The sequence below is a fragment of the Nannospalax galili genome, unplaced genomic scaffold (assembly GCF_000622305.1).
Source record: "Nannospalax galili isolate Female #2095 unplaced genomic scaffold, S.galili_v1.0 scaffold543, whole genome shotgun sequence".
NCBI lineage: Eukaryota > Metazoa > Chordata > Mammalia > Rodentia > Spalacidae > Nannospalax > Nannospalax galili.
Window position 1 is genome coordinate 4,248,330 of NW_008352270.1, and position 17,110 is coordinate 4,265,439.

The 17,110-nt window shown below is 38.8% G+C and overlaps 1 protein-coding gene and 1 pseudogene across 1 annotated transcript in view; one reads left to right on the top strand and one right to left on the bottom strand.

The window, feature by feature from the left end:
- Positions 1-17,110, top strand: part of Pld5 (phospholipase D family member 5) — a 422,154-nt gene that overhangs the window by 140,410 nt on the left and 264,634 nt on the right. The window lies entirely within an intron of this gene.
- On the bottom strand, positions 8,392-8,968 carry LOC115066990 (annotated as a pseudogene).

Genomic DNA, 17,110 nt, shown 5'->3' on the forward strand with positions numbered 1-17,110 from the left:
GATCTGATTCCATGTCCGTTGGAGGATGAGGTGGGCAGTCAGGAGTCAATGCCAAAAAGACCCTTTTGGCCAAATTCAAGCAACTGAGAGGCATACAAGGAAGGGTTCTTGGGCTGAGTTTACCTAGAATCCATTTTCACATGGGATTTTGTTTCCTGTTTTATTGCAAGTTGTTCCTATAGAATGTCAACAGGAAACAGCTACAGAATTTTACAAGGAAATTATAAAACAAAACCAAAGAAAGTTTAACAATTTACAAAGCAGTTCAGGCACTTTCATTGCATACAGCGTAATCAGGATTCTGGAGGTGATGCTAATCCTTTTACTATTACAATTACGCTTCTGGAATGTAGGGTGCTTTGGGCACGTGTAAGTATGTATGCTCAACATAATGACTAATATAAGCACAGGCTACCATTAATTTTATTTTACATAACACTAGCTTGGTAAAGGCCTCTCTGAGCTTTGTATTTTAGGATATTTACATGATGGAGGAACTTAAATGTGCAAAAATTTAGTACTAATTAGTATAAAACTTTTAGTTTTTACTTTTGAAACAAAATTTAGAACTTTTCCCATTTTAGCTCTTTACAGATTTGGGAAGCAGCACTAATGATTGCAAGTAGATTACCTGATATACAAGTACATCTCATACATAACAAAAACATTTACTTGGAGTAAAAAGAACCAGGTTTTCAGTAGCAGGACTGCCCAAGTAAGTTGGTCCTTTTATCTGAATGGTGCCAAATACAAAAGGCAGAAATGCCAAGGCCTTCCTTGCCATTTTATGTGTTTACGGTCTAGTCTGTATAAAAGACGGCACTGACTACCTTGCATGTATTAAACCCCCGAATCTTTGTATAAATTTTGCATAACATTTAGAAAGCTGAGACACAGTATTTACAATTTCATATGCATATACATTTGTAGTTACATTTATAGCACACCAAATATAATAACCTAAAGCAATGTGTTTATTTAACCACAGTTAAAAAGTAATCATTAAAATATATTAAAACAAACTCCCTCCTTTAAAGATTCAGTTCATCTAAACAACAAAAATATGCAGCAGAAAACAAATGATCTTGATAAACACAAAATATTAATATATGTTCTTTAAGCCAGTTTTTATATAAGGTACTAAGATCAATATTTTAAGAAAGACTTCTTAAACAGAAAATTAGGTTATAATTTTACATCAGTTCATTGAAATTTGGACCTCAGGAATTTCCCCAGACAACTTTTACATATAGCTTAATCATACATATATACACCAGTTATTTTATGTTTCATAAAACATACTTTAACTTCTCATTTGTTCTTATCTGTTTACATTTTGGAACAATAGTTTTAGGGTAAAATCTTCTTTTGCCATATAAATTTATCATTCAAAAGTATTTCCTTTTCTATTTTTGCCAAAAATATTTCCACACATAACTGTTTACATACATACATACATACACACACACATCCCTCTCCCATTTGAGCATTTCTGTCTACCTTAATTTTCTTGACAAAATTTCTGAAATTAGACTAAATTGTGTTTTCTTCTCAACAAAATAACTATAATGAAAGCTCAGGAAGTTCTATTTGAAACAGAAAAGCATTGGGTCTTAAATATGTAATAACATTTATACCTACAAATATAGGCAAGACATATGTCAACAGTCCTGGAGACATTCTGTTTTCTCTTACAACTTCAACTTACTTGTTAAAGATTTAAGTCCTATAAACTAAATGGAATTTGGGCTAATTTAATAGTTTTGGGGTTTTTTTTGTCTTTTTGAGACATGGTCTTTCTGTAGCCTTAGCTGGCCTGGAACTCACTATGAAGACCAGGCTGGCCTTGAACTCACAGAGATCTGCCTGCCTCTGCCTCCCGAGTGCTGGGATTAAAGGCATGCGCCACCACGCCTGGCTCTAATTTAAAAGTTTTAATGTATGCAAGCACTCATTTACCTATAAACTAATTTGGTACCATGGAAACAAGATACAAATAAAGCATAAAAACATATAGCTATAACACACAATGTTGTACATTGTACATGGAAATATACAAACTGATTTTACAGCTTTCAATAAAATTCATCATTTGACAATTTCTTAGAATATTGATCTTATGAATTTCTCCAGAGCACTAAGCAATTTTTAATCCTAATCTGCACTTCCAAAAGTATGACTCTTAAAGGTACAAAAATTCCCCAAAATACAGAACTTAACCTAAACATCATAGAGAGGCTCAAAGAAAAGGCTACTGAGAGCAGAAAAGTCAAAGTACTCCAAATTTAAGAGGTAATCAGGAAGGAAGGCCTGCACAAAGAAAATCCTAGCGACTTGAGGCAGGAGGATCAAGAGTTCAAGATCATCTTTATCTACAAAGGAAATTTAAGATATGTATGATACATGCACACCTCTGTTTGCAGGTGCTTAGGCCTATGCGTGTCTGGTGTCCTGCTCAATCACTGTCTGCCTTATTCTTTGGAGACAGGGTCTCTCACTGAATCTAGAGCTAGTCTCGCAGGCAGCAAACTCCAACGGATCCTCCTGTCTCCACACCCCATGACCCCTGCACTGAGATGGCAGGGACTTGGCTTTTTGTGTGGGTGCTGTAGATTTGAACTCAGATCCTCATGCTTGTTCAGCAAGTGCTTTTACCCACTCAGCCATTTCTCCACCCCTACACACAGATTTTGAATTCAATGTGAGCTACATGAGACCTTGTCTTAAAAAAAAAAAAAAAAAGACAAAAAGAAAAAAGAAAAAGCAGAGCAAATCAACAGAGGGAGACTCCTGTACAAATGGAAACTTCTTTTGCAATGAGTTTTAAAGACATTAAGACAACAAAGTTTCTTTCTAGGATAAAGCAAAAAGCACCTATGCCCACCTATCCTGAGAACACTCCCTTGAGGTTTCTCTCATTTTATCATAGTGTCGATGAGTCCTAGAATCTCAGAACTGTCTGTTCAGAATGCAAGGGAGGAGACAACAGGAGACATCTATTATGCTACATAAAATTGAGCCCAATGATTTGGTGAACACAGAGAATCTAATCTAATATTGCTTTTAAAAACAATACTGGCTCTATATTACTAACTTTATAAACATTTATAATTATATCTGAATGTATATAGCCAGTTGGATATTAAAATATTTAACCTTACAATGCTTTATAATGAAACATACAGTAGTGTCCATCAGCAATGAATTAATGTTGAGGCAACTTAATGCTGAATAACAACTTTATACCAATGGCAAAAAGAGCCTAGTTTGACATAAAATATTACGTACATTCTCATATGAAGTCTAGAAACCAATGAAAAACTGTCTTTGCATACATGCCCAGACTTCCAAATTTCATTGTTTGTTCATAAATCTACGTTTAATTTTTTTATGTATGAAGCTATCTAGAAAATTCTGAAAATTAAGTTACAGTTTAGCAGTTTACCTCCCAAAAGCAAAATATTTGCCATCACTCTTCTTTATAAAATGTAATATATTTGGAGCAATAATAAAAGCCTATCCAATCCTGAATGCTATTATTCATCATGAACAGGAAATTTTGTGCCATATGAACTAAGTAGGATTTTTGATGAAAACATATGCAATTTTCATAGGAACAACAGTCTTAATGAGGTATGGTAGCACATACCTATAATTCCAGCTCTCAGGAAACTGAAGCTGGATAGAATATCACTTCTATGAGTTCAAGACCAACCTGGGCTACACAGCAAGACACTGCCCCCACCCCAAAAAAGGAGGAAAGAGACCTTAGTAAAATTTTTTATTTAATAATTGTACATCAAAATGCCCTTAGCTATGAAAAATGCTATTTTATATATAGATGTTTTATATATTCATAAGTATATATAAACCTTTATGTATACACATGGTATATGATTCAACCATTCCTAAAATCAGGCTAAAAATTTAAGGCAGTAAGAGCTACCCATTTCAACTATTTCATAGGTCAAATATCAAGTGAATTGCCTTTATGCCAATTGTTAGGTAGGGGGTAGGCACGACACAAACAGTAGAAAGCAGTGGAGAAGTTAAGGAACAGTCAAACCATAATTGCTGTTTATCCAGTTTAACTTCTCTATTTGTTCAGTGTTAAGTCTAAGTGGCAACAGAACATCCACTACCAGTCATGAGCAGTCACAAAAGGAGCAGAATAACTTCTGGTTTAAATCTGTTTTAGGTGGGGACATACATTAGGGGGATATAAACCTGAAAGGCATCCTCCTTTAAAGCTACCAATCAGGATGGAAAGAAGAACCTGGCAGAGCACAGTGGGAAAGACAGCACTGTAGTCCAAGACCCTGTGGGCTTATTCTCCTTTGGAAGGTGTACCCAGGTCATCTGATTCAAAGTCTTCCCCATTAATGAAACTGCTTGCTGTTGCTTCCTTTGCATCTTGTTGAATTCTTCTGAGACACAAGAACACAGAAAATTCCCATACCACCATTATAACCAATATAAAGATACTGGTGGACAAATATTACCCTTAATCACCTTAAAGCCTTATATCTTAAAGTCACTTTCTTCTAAACTACTGGCTTACATTAAATGAAGTATGTTTAGTATTTGTCCCTCTAAAACATTTTGTTCTCAAAATTAGATCAGATAGCAGACATCACACCAACTTGTTCACATACCAATATTCTAGAAACATGTTTAATAGGTCTAAATATATAGATCTTAAGCCAAAAATACTTGAACTCATAAAGCAGTATGGTAGTGGAAATTTACCACATCTATAGATAGCTACATGAGAAAACTAATGAATATGGGCCATTTGGTTATATGACTGTGAGCCTCTAAGTAAGCCTCAAGCCAAACAGTTCTACATAGCAACAGCTTGGTTTTTAAATGTTTGCCCCTCCTTCAGTTCTAAGTTTGAGAGTTCACTCTTGAATATCTGCATTTCAATTAACACTGAGAAAATAATTTTTTAAAAAATTTTAGAGGGCAAAAGAGGAAGAACAACCCTACAACTGTAGGTTAAGATTTAAAAGATGTTCACATACACATGTGTACACATCTACATGCAAAAAAAAAAAAAGGTTTTAAATTTAGGCATAGCAGGGATATCAGCTTAAATTTGCTAGGATGAGCTAAAAAGTGAAAAAATAAAATAGCTCCAGGTACAGAGTTGCCAAGACAAGCAAATTAGAGATCTCAAAGCCCATTTTTCTGCTAGTTACTAACACATTGAAAGTTTCCTTCTGTCATCTAAACAGAAGAAAAAAGAATCCAACATGGCTCAAAGTGACATGCCCCCAAATTGACAGGAATCCAAAATTTCCTTTACAATATACCCACATGTCTTAAATGAGTCTCCAAATGACAGGAATCCAAATTTTCCTGTCAGATGAATTTAAATGGCTCAAAAGAGCACCCCCCCCCCCGAAGAAGATAAAAACAGGAATCCAAATTTTCCTCTTGGACAGTGTCAAGAGCCTCAAAAGAGCATCCCAGACGGCTGGAGACCCAAAGGTACCTAGGTTTTCTTAAAACTGGCACCAAACTGGAGCTGAAGGCACAAAAAACAAAATGTTCTCAGAAGCAGCCTAGATGTTTGCAAACCCAGATGACAAGAATGTGACACAACAGGCAATCAGGAATTTTCCAAAAGAAAGCAAATCACAAAACCAAGTACTCTTCAAATGAGACCAGGTAAATGCTCACCTTCCCCCAAACCAAAAAAACCCTCTTCCTTTTCCTATAGGTGAGTTTTATAAGCAGCCAGTGCCTTGAGTGAGAAAGAAGGGAGCTTTCGGAGCATACGATGTGCCCTGGCACCTGGTGGGCTAGCACATTTTCTAACCTTGGCCAAGTTTACTGCAAGCAGATCAGGCTCTTTCTGGCTCACTTTCTTGACTAAAGCTTGTCAAAACTGTTACCAGAACCTGAGGTCCACCGCAAAAGAAGTTGAGACAGGAACTGGTAAAAAGCAGTTTGGGCCACAACCAGGGAGAGAAAAGTTATTAGAATATTTTCCTGACAATTCCTCCTTTAGCACCAGGACCTGAGGCTATTCTCACCCCCAACAGGGGTTTCCTGGCCAACTTTTAGTTCTTCAGGGCTCCTGGTATACTGTTAGACCACCAGCCTTCAATTCTAGTCTTCCGTTAAGTATCATGGAGTATTCCCAGAGTGACTATCAACCCACCCTTTTGAGAACTACAGGCTGACATTCAGTCCATAAAGAGCAAGGACCTTTAAAAACAGCGAGAACTTGATATGGTCCAACTAGAAGCAGAGATGGAGCACAATCACCAGCAGGAGTTATAGAAGTTCCAAGGGACTTTCTCAACAACCAAGATTCTGTTACTGAAGATCTCACCAAGATGGATCTAAAGAACCAGTCTCCTCCTCTTGAGGAACCAGAACAGCTGAGCATGAAGGAAGGCTTTACAGATAGAGAACACCAGGACAAGATCCTGGGGCCAAAGGAGGAGGAAGAGAAGAGTGTCCCCATGCAGATAAAATATCCGTCTGAGGCCAAGCATGTGCCCTGGCACCCTGGGGATGCCAGCAAGCAGGCGGAGAGAGGGTGGAAGCGCAGGGAGGACTTCCTGCTCTAGTGCAACAACCCAGAGGCAACAGCCACACCTCAATGGGTACTAGGGCTACTGAGGGGAAGGCCCAGGCTCAGTGCATCATGGGGCATGGGACGGGCCGCTGGAGCTGAGGGGCGCGAGGTGCACTGTGGGACAGGCAGCTCCAGCTGAGGCCATCTAGGCCTAGATGAGTGTAGCAAAGCCTGTCTTCCTCCACAGGGAGATGTCTCATCTTCGCTGTTGGTTGGGTTGTGCAGGCAGCCTTTAACCCTACCCAGCACTAGGGTTCCTTGAGGCTGTTGCACCTACTTACCCTTCTAGACCTTTCCACATGCACAAGAACCTTGGATCACCATTCTTGGGGTTTTCTCCACTGACCATTACTGTAACCGTTGTAACAGATGTTGTCACTATCTCCTCATTTGGCACGACTGTTTGTCCTTTAGCATTCTCTAGCTTTCCTTTCTTCATTTTAAAATCTCCCCCTCCGCAGCTGCCTGCTTTGCCCTCTGTCCCTCCCTCTCCTCCTTTTCCCTCCTTGCTTTTGGGCAGTGGGAACTGGAAGCCAACTAGGGAAAATGTCTGTAGACCTGAAGGGTCTAAGTTTGATAAGGTGTAACCTCTTTTTGCACTTATATGCCTTTCCTCCTTCTGTGGCTGAAAGTTGATCCTGTTTAAGTTAATTGGAATTAAAAAAAAGGGGGGGGGCCTGTTTGGGTTGACATGTTCTTAACTAAATGAGTGGTAGAATAAGCAGCTTTGATTTTCCCTGGGCTCTGTCAGATTACTCAGATAAAATGGGAGTTGATGTGCTTGAAATGTGGTTGGACCACAGGCTGCTCCTAGCTTGCTTTTACTTACATTGGGCTACTCAGACATTTCATGCTATGGACAGGATTACAGTATTTTTTTCATTCACATTTGTGTGGTTGCAAATTTTAGTTACTCAGATGTACACTAAATTCTGAAAATACCTTTAAAAGATAAACTTAGAAAGTAAGTTTAAGTAAACTGTCAGGCTGAGATTTACTCTACATGGTGTAAAATATCTGAGCTCAATTTCTTATATTAAGGATAGAGATAGGACTGTTCAGATGGTTTGTTTCAGTATCTGTACAACTGTTGTGAAATCAAAAGAGATACTTTTAACTCATGGAAAGGAACAAATTGACTCTAGTAATTTTCTTTATTCTTAGAAATATTAAGTACTATGACTTTATTCAAATAAAATTGATCTACTTATGTCAATTGGTATGAAATATGAAATGATTCCCTTTTAAAGAGAAAAAGGTATTTAAGAAGAGGTTTTTAACAAGTATATATTAAAATAGTTGAATATATCAACTGCCATGAGGCAAAAAAAAAGAAGTGAACAAAGTTTATTTTATTTTCCCCCAAATATTTTTGTCTACAGAGCTCTTTTAAACAGTAAATGCTATCACAGTCTTGGTGTAACTGGTAGCTATGGTAGGTTTGGCTTTCCAGTCACAGCTACCCATACCTTCAGCTAGAGTCTTAGCATGACAGCCTAACACTTAACTATGTGGGGCAGAATCCCCATTGTGGGTGGTGAGTTGCCAAGAGAGATTAAATGGAGGAAGGCAAACTGTCACAAGAGCAAGAGTTTGGCTCTTTGGGTGAGTGGTGATTTGTGTCACAGCTCCTTTTAAGAAAAACAGCTACCAATATTCATGAGCTGCCCAGCCAGTATTGACCAGTTCTTGTTTTCTGGGTTATTTGGGGTCTTAACCATCTTCATCATGTGTCTTTTATAAGTTTTCCAGTTTTCCTCCTTTTCAACTTTATCAACCATTCCATTATATCAAAATTATTCTCCCTCACCCCTGATTTCATCTTTGACTTTTTCCCCTTCTTCATCTTATATGTCAAACTCTTCCTCCTTGCCATTGTCCTCCTGATCTCCTTGTTCTCTTTCTCATCCACTATTTACCTCTGCATCTGAGTCAGGGGCTTCCTGGCCATCTCAGTCATAGCCATTCAGATCCCTCTGCTAGTCCAGGAGCTTGACAATGCTCTGGGTAGTCACTCAAGTTAGTGACCTCACAGCTAAACAGATTCAATTTTCTAGACAATTGAACTTTTCCAAGAGGATCCAAAGTGATATCTCAGGTAATTTCCATTTAAGTTTAGACATGTGAAGCCTGGAAGATTATCTACTAGCATACCTAGATAGCCAAAGATTCTGTTGTTCTCTAAGCTCAAACTTTTTAATTTAGGTAGCTTGGTGAAATTAAAAACTGAAATCAAGCTTATTGAGGAACCAGTGAATTCACAAATTCAGCTGTGAACCCCTCAGTTTTTCCATCATTTTATTTACAGGTGTCTAAGACAAGTTCTTAAACAGCTGCTGGGCTCATTCTTAGCTTTAAGAGTGGCCTCCTCATGCCCTTACTCCCCTTAACTTTCTGTGATGTGGGCATAGGTAGGAGAGGCCTATGGCCTATGCTGTGAGCACAGTTGAAAAAGTGGTCTTCCGGTAGCAGGGGCTCACAGCAGAGTGGGCCTACATTATGGGCAGTGTGTGATGAGCGGAGTGCAGGTGAGCCAAGCCCCCCTCTCACTGCCAAGTTACTCTTGGGGGAACCAAGAGAAAGCAAACATGTTTGTTGATGTTTGATATTTGTTGTGTTTTGAACATGCCAAAAGATCAGAAATAAAAGTGAAATAACTTGCAGTATTTTTTTTAAATTTAATCTTCAGATCTTATGTTTCAGTAAGATTAAATTCAAGAATTTATACATTCCAGTTCTAAAGTAAAATATGTAAGTCAAAAAGCTTTAAAAAGAATTATGGGACTTGTGAAAGAAGAAAAGCAGTTTAAACAAAACAAAACAAAAAATCCAGGCATGGCAGCGCACGCCTTTAATCCCAGCACTTGAGAAGCAGAGGCAGGCAGATCTCTGTGAGTTTGAGGCCAGACTGGTTAACCAAGCGACTTCCAGGTCAGCTGGGGCTACAGGGAGACCCTGTCTCAAAAAAGACCACCCCCCCCAAAAAAAACCCAAAAACCAAAACCAACAACAAACCCCAAACAAAAAACAAACAATTATATCACACCCATTTCCTTTCTTAAATCCATCACAGTTTTCCTTTTGACTAAGAATAAAATTCTTATTATTGGCTATCCATCACACAGAAGGCCTTTGTGATCTATCTCTGCTTCGTCTCTGGTCTTACTTGCTGAATTCTAGCTTAGTGCATTTCCATCCAAAATTCTTTCACCTCCTGTTCCCATTTCCTGGAATCTTTCCCCTTCTGAGTTCACTTGATCTGCTCCTTCAGTTCTCAGATAAAAGGCCATTTCTTCAAAGAAGCTTTCCCCAGCCACCCAATGCAAAGTGCCTAGTAGACCCTCACCACTGTCGTACCGTCCCATATGTCTTTTTCCTGAACAGCATTTTGATTTCTTTTCCCGTTGTTTGTCTCTTCTTCTGTTAGAATGGGAGCTCTTAAGAGGAAGAGATACTACTGAATCTCTGGGCCTAGTTCTGAGAGTGGTAGGCTCTAATAAATTTGTTTTGTGAATGAATTTTTCCATGCCTTCATTTATCTATGTAAAATATCCTACTATGTGTAGCTTAATTAATTTCTATCTTGAGTGACTGAAGTGTTCCCAGACATATTATGTTCATTATTTCATTGTTCCTTTGCTAAGACAAGCTCTTATCTATAGACTTCAGAGCTTACTTAGTAATGCCACTAAAAGTCCTGGTCTCTATGGCTACATCTCTTTACTAGACCTTGACTTGGGGAGAGAAGTTCCTTCTTAGCAGTGATCTTTTCTGTTTCTTACACGAAACTGACACTTATTCCTATCCTCTACGACTAAAAGTATACTAAGTGTATACTGATATTTTTTATCTCATTTCTGAGAGCATTAATTTTCAGCATGATGTCATTAAGGAAATTTCTTTTATTCTTGTGTGTATCATTCCATGTTAAAGTAGCGTATAGTGCAGAATATGTTTGTGAAGCTTCAAGATAATATAATTCATCATGGCCTTGGCCAATTCAGCATAAATACAGCATAGAGAATTACACCAATTGTGTTCTGATTCAATATGTATTTCTTGCTAATAAGAGAAAGTTGGGCCTGTTGATCTGTGTGGTATGTCCATGCCTGTACATTTGTGTAATCATAAATCATCAACATTGGTACAGTGGTTTCACTGGGAATAATTGCTTTACAGATCTTCTCTTATACTATTTCTAGGTTGGAATTGGTAAATATGCTATTAGAGTGTTATAGTAATCACGTTTTTATCTACTTCATGAAGCTTTTAGCTAGAGACTTGATAATCACGGAGTTTCAACTGCTCCCCGGGTAGCTGATTTCTAAAAGTATGAAATAATTTGTTGTGGATATGCCTTTCATATGCAAACAAGCCAACTCAACCCCAGACCATCTCTTTTATCTAACTCTCTCACACCAAGGTAGTATGTTCCCTGCTCTGAATTACCCATGGGTTAAGTTCCAGGCAGCTAGAAACCACCTCTATATCCCAGAGCCCACCAACATTATTCAAACTAACCAGTGCTAAACTTGTTCAAGCTTGCTCTCCTACCTTGCTCATTTCTTCCTATATAGACTCTGGCTTCTGCTTTCTGTCATTCTCATCCATGTGATCCTTACACAACCTTACATGCCATGGAGTAAGTGCCCCTTTACATTGGGAACTGTATTTATTAAACTCTTCTTTCAAGATATTAATCCCTGTATCTGTATTTTAGACTATCTGATAAAACAAGGTTTGGTTATAGTTTTAAAACAACAATACAACATATGGAAAATATACTTTTCAACCTGTCTTCAGAGTCCCCAAGGATGTGTGGTCCTATTGTTTGGATACCTTTAGTAACAAACTAATCTCTCCCTCTCCTTCCCTTCCTGCATTCTTTTTATTTTTCTTTCTGTGCAAACTCGGAGTGGTATGCTGTTCTTGGAGATGGAGTTTCATAATACTGTAACCCCCAGAGGAATTTTATTCTCTATTTTATACATACCCAGATTTCAATAGAGAAGGTCACAAAACAAGGTCATAGCATATAATTTGTACTATACATAAAACAAAACCATGAAGGTACAAAATGCACCCATTCCTCCAAAACAGAATGCAGGTCCTGGACATAGTGTATTAATCACTTTTCTGTTGCTGTGATAGAAACACTGACTAAAACAACTTATAGAAGGAAGAGTTTATATGAGCTTATGATTCCAGGGGAATTACAGTCTATCATGGCAGGGAGACATGGTGGCTGGAGGTGGCTGGAGCAGGAGCAGCAAAAGTTAAGCTCTCACATCTTCAAGTGGGCACAGGAAACGAGAGCAACTAGAGATCAGGCAAGGCTCCCGATCTTTCCTCCCTAAGCCCACCCCCAGTGATGTGCTATCCCTAACCCTTTCTAAGACTTCCCAAAACACTGCCACCAATTGGGGAAAAAATGTTCAAATACTTGGAGCCTATGGGGGACATTCTCATTCAAACCACCACATTCTACCCCCAGCCCCCATAAGCTCATGACCACATAAAATGCAAAATGCATTTTGTACAACCCTAAGTCCACAGCCCAAAGTCTCTTGAGAGTCAGGGAAATTTCTTAATTGTAAGCTCCTATAAAATTAAAAGACAAATTACATACTCCCAACATACAGTGGAACCAGATGTACATTACCATTCCAGAGAGAGGAATAGAGGCAAAGTGAGGAAATGCGGGACCAAAACAAGAACAAAAACCCACAAGACAAACACCAAATCCAGTAGCTCCATGTCTGACTTCTGGGACTTTACTTCCAAAGGACTTAGGTGGCTCAGCCTCCCCAGCTTTGCTGCATGCAACATACATCTCTCTCTTGGGTTGGTATCACTCCCTGTGTGCAAGTCTTCTTGGCAGATGCCTCACAGCTCTGGCATCACAAACATCTTCTTGGGGGTCTCCATTGCCAACCAGGCTTCACCTTCCACAGCTTCATGCAAGGGCCTTCTCTATGCCAGGGAACCCCTCCCTTCTGCATGCTGCCTGGCCTCCGCAGCTCTCTGAGACCTTGGAGGAAGAACTGATGACCCCTTTACTCTTGCATCTTTCATGCCTCTAAAGCCAGAACCAAATGAACAACACTGCTGTGTTTTGACTGCAAGTTTGGGATGGACCCCAGCCTGCTTTATCCATTTTAGAAGCTTTTCTCTTCAGTGGTCCCTGTAGCATTTTCCTTTCACAAATTGGAGGCTTAACTAGGTGTGGTCTTGCCCTGGAGGCTCTCTCTATTAAGTATGAAACTCTAGGCCTCTCTTAATCACTTTAATCTCCTTATCAAAGGGATCCTCTCCAGCACATGCCAGGGCTCTGACATTAATCTTCCTAGTGCTCTATTTCAATCCATCCTGTACATTCTACTTCTTTCTGCCCCATTTTCTCTCTTTCACTGTAGATCTGCATAATATTCACCATTAATAGCCAGGCCACCATTTCTACATTAGGCTGTCTTGAAATTTCTTCCTCGGGAGAAATTAGTCCATGGCTTTTCAACTTAGTCTCAGGCAAACTTTTTGGCTGTGGGCAGACCTCAGCCAGTCTCTTTGCCAAAATATCCCAATTTCTGCTTAAGTCTTTATTTCCCTCTGGAAATACATTGTTCTCAGTACTACTTTCTTCCAGGCGTCTACTAGAATGGCCTGTTCAGCTCTGCTTACAGCAATCAACTGCCTTTCTATCCCAGACTTCCAAAGTCTTCTACATTCTTCCAAAACCCTACATGGTCAGGTTCTTCACAGACAATACCCCACTCTCAGTACCAGTTACCATATTAATCACTTTTCTGTTGCTGTGATAGAAACACTGACTAAAACAACTTATAAAAGGAAGAGTTTATTTGAGCTTATGGTTCCAGGGGAATTACAGTCCGTCATGGCAGGGAGGCATGGTGGCTGGATGTGGCTGGAGCAGGAGTAGCAGAAGTTAAGCTCTCACATCTTCAAGCAGGCACAGGAAACAAGAGAGTGACTAGAGATCCAGCAAGACTTAAGAACTCTCTGAGCCCACCTCCAGTGATGTGCTTCCTCCAGGATAGCCATACCTTCTAAGACCTCACAAAACAGCACCACCATCTGGGGACAAAATATCCAAATACTTGGAACCTATGGGGGACATTTTCATTCAAACCACCACATATAGTGCATTGGATATAATGGCAATCAGTAAACTATCACAAACATTTGGATTGAAGAATGCTGTGAAACATCAGTAGAAGGAGAGATAGGAAATGCATTGAAAGATTTCCAAGTGAATGATTTCCCAAGGTATTTTGAACATAGAGGTGGTAAAGTTTGAAGGTGAATTCATATACTTTATGATGAACTTAAGACAAAAAATGTTTTCAAAAATTAGTTGAACTTCAATAAGCAATGTATAAGTTGGATGAAGATATGTATAACATAGCATAGGATGGACTCTGAGATAGTTAAGATAGAGCAAGGGGGAAAGGACAGTTTTCTAAAGGGAATAAGGGATGAGTACCCTTGAGGTGTTGTCCGAGGATGTTACTATTTAGCTGTGGTTCAGTAATATGTTATGTTATAGTTGCATTCAAGTTATGCCCCTTACCACAGCATGCCTCTGGGTTCATAACTCATCCCTAGTTGATTTCATAATCTGCCAAAATGGCAATGGTTATACAACAATGTTGGGAAGTCTAAACAAACTTTCTTCTGAAATATTCCAAAGACAAGAAAAAGCACATGTATTCTCAGTGACTGACTAGTAGGATATTTCCAAGTGATCTCATGTGCTATCTAAATATACATATGAAAATTTTTCTCTGCACTGGATTTGGAACAGTGAAGAATTTCAATGAATGTTAGTTAGCCTACATATTTGATCCCATTTGTCTGGCACAGACCTCAACTATCCCAGGGCTCTAAGGGATCCTCATGAAAGATATAGATGGAAACTAAGTATGTTATATAAATTTGTTAACATGCATTGATATGTTGGCATGTATTTTTGTGTTTTGTAGAAACTGATGAAATAATGGAACTGTAAAAGGAAAGTTGGGAGTTAGAGCAAAAGCGGGGGGCGGGGGGAGGGAAATAAATAGCAAAAGTGAACATGGTCTTTTGCATAAACACCAAGGGGGCAATAGAAAATGGGTTGAGGGCATCCGCCCATCCTGAATATAACTATTGAAATGTCAGAAAAGGAATAACAATGCAAAAAATTTGAAACATAAGATGTCTTTCCATTTGGTCTAAGACACTGAAATTTCTTCTTTTTTTTTAAATTTTATGTGTATGAATGTTATGCCTGCATGTAAGTAAGTGCGTCTGTGTCGTGTAATGCCTGCAGAGGACAGAAGAGGCTGTCAGATCCCCTGGAACTGGAGTTACGGACAATTGTTAGCTGCCATGTGGGTGCTGGGATTCAAACCCAGGTCTTCTGCAAGAACAGTCAGTGTTCTCAACTGCTGATCCATCTGTCCAGCTCCAACACTGAAATTTCTTAAAAGTAAAAAACAAATCAAAGTGAACAGAGCTTCATTGTTTGTAAAGTAACTGTGATTATATAACTACATAACCCTTTTCCTGGAAGCTAACGTGCTGAAGTTCAGGGCAAGATTTCCCTAGCATTGTGGTTCTTGGAACACATTTCCCCTCATCCTCAATATCTAATATTTTAGCAGGTCTGGTTGCATGCCCACCCTCAAGCAAGTGTCTATGCACAGATTTATTTGCAGAGATTAGTTGAGAGGGAGCAGAAACTAGGTAGATGCAGAAAGGATCAGGCTGTGATGGTGAAGGCTGGCCCCCAGGTGCCTTGGTTGGTTCCAGCATACTAGACAACTGAGTAGATTAATGGTGAGCACAGTGGTTATTTGAGTATGCAACCCTGAGCATGTAAGTGAACTGAGTACTGCAGAGTGCCAAACAGTGTCCTTATAGTTAAGTGTATGTAGGTGCAAGTCTGTCAACTCCATGATTCTCACAGCTGGCCTACTGAATTTAGCTAATTGTCCCCTAGGAAGGAAAGCAGAGAACACATTCTAAAATTGGAAGTTTTCATTTCTTAGACTATAGAGGGAAGGTTTTGAAATATTGAAGACCAAGGAATGAAATGACAGGAGCTATGGTCTCAGAAGGAGGCTTTGGAGTATTTATGAGAAGACCTGTTAAAGTCTAGATCCAGGGGCTAGAAAGATGGCTCAGTGGTTAAGAACACTGGCTACTCTTGCAGAGAACCTGGGTTCAATTCCCAGAACTCACATGACAGCTAACAACCATCAGTAACTCTAGTTCTGGGGATCCAATGACCTCTTCTGGCCTCTGCAGGCATTGTGTGACATGAGTGTACATACACGCATGCAGGCAAAACACTCATACACATAAAAATGAAAATAAATAAAAAAATAAAAGTCCAGGTCCATAAGTTGGTGGTATTTCTTAACTTTTAATTACTTTTATTGTGATAAAAATATGCATTTAGACTATTTATATGTATAACTCAGTAGCATTTTACATTGTACTACCATCATCACTATCTACAGAACCCTTTCTAGTCTGTGATTTTGAAATTCTGAATCAATTAAACAGTTTCTCCCATTATTCCCTTTCCTCTAGACCCTGGTCACAATTCTACTTTCTATTAACTCGACTCTCTTAAATGTCTCATATAAGAGGAATTGTGCAGCATTTATCCTTTTGTGTTGGAACTGTTCAACTTAGCAAATGTTTTCAACAGTTATCTGTTGTATCTGTGTCAGGATCTCCTTCCATTTTATAACCAAATAGCACTTCACTGACTGTATATACACATTTGTGTATCTGTTCATCTTCTGATCTGAACTCCTGTTGGCTAGTATGGATCAAATTACTATTGACATAGAAATCCAGTATGGGAGACCCTGTTATTCTTTTGGGTATGCAGTTGTCTTTAGTTATCCAGTTTCCCCTTTCTGTGGTTTGTTACCACAGCTCTCGAATGAGAGCTCCCAGAAATAAGCATTTTGTAAGTGTGACATATGAGCCTAAATTCACTAGTTTCTTAACATCATTTCACAGTGCCTGTGTTTCTGGGCTCACTTAATCTCATCAAGGAGACGCAGTATCATCTCATATCAAAAAATGTAAAAGGATGAGTAATATACAAGCTGAGAGATCAGCTTTTCAGAGTGGTTATTGAAGCAATTTAATATAATTATTCTTTTTGATTATTAATTGCTATTAATATCATTGCATCCAATTTATAAAACTTTATTATATATACATGAACATAGAGGAAAACAGCATAGTTTGGGTTTGGTATCACCTACGGATTCATGTATCTACCAGGGATCTTAGAGCAAAGCCCTTGTAGATAAGGACCACTGTACATGTGGAAGAAAAAATGCGGAATCATGTGGTGATTTTATTTTTATCTTTTGTGAGAAACCTTCATACTGTGGTGTTTCACAGTGACATTCCCACCAACAGTGCACAAGGGTTTGTGTCCTCCACATACTCAATACTGATTGCTGTTTAAAGATATATATATATATA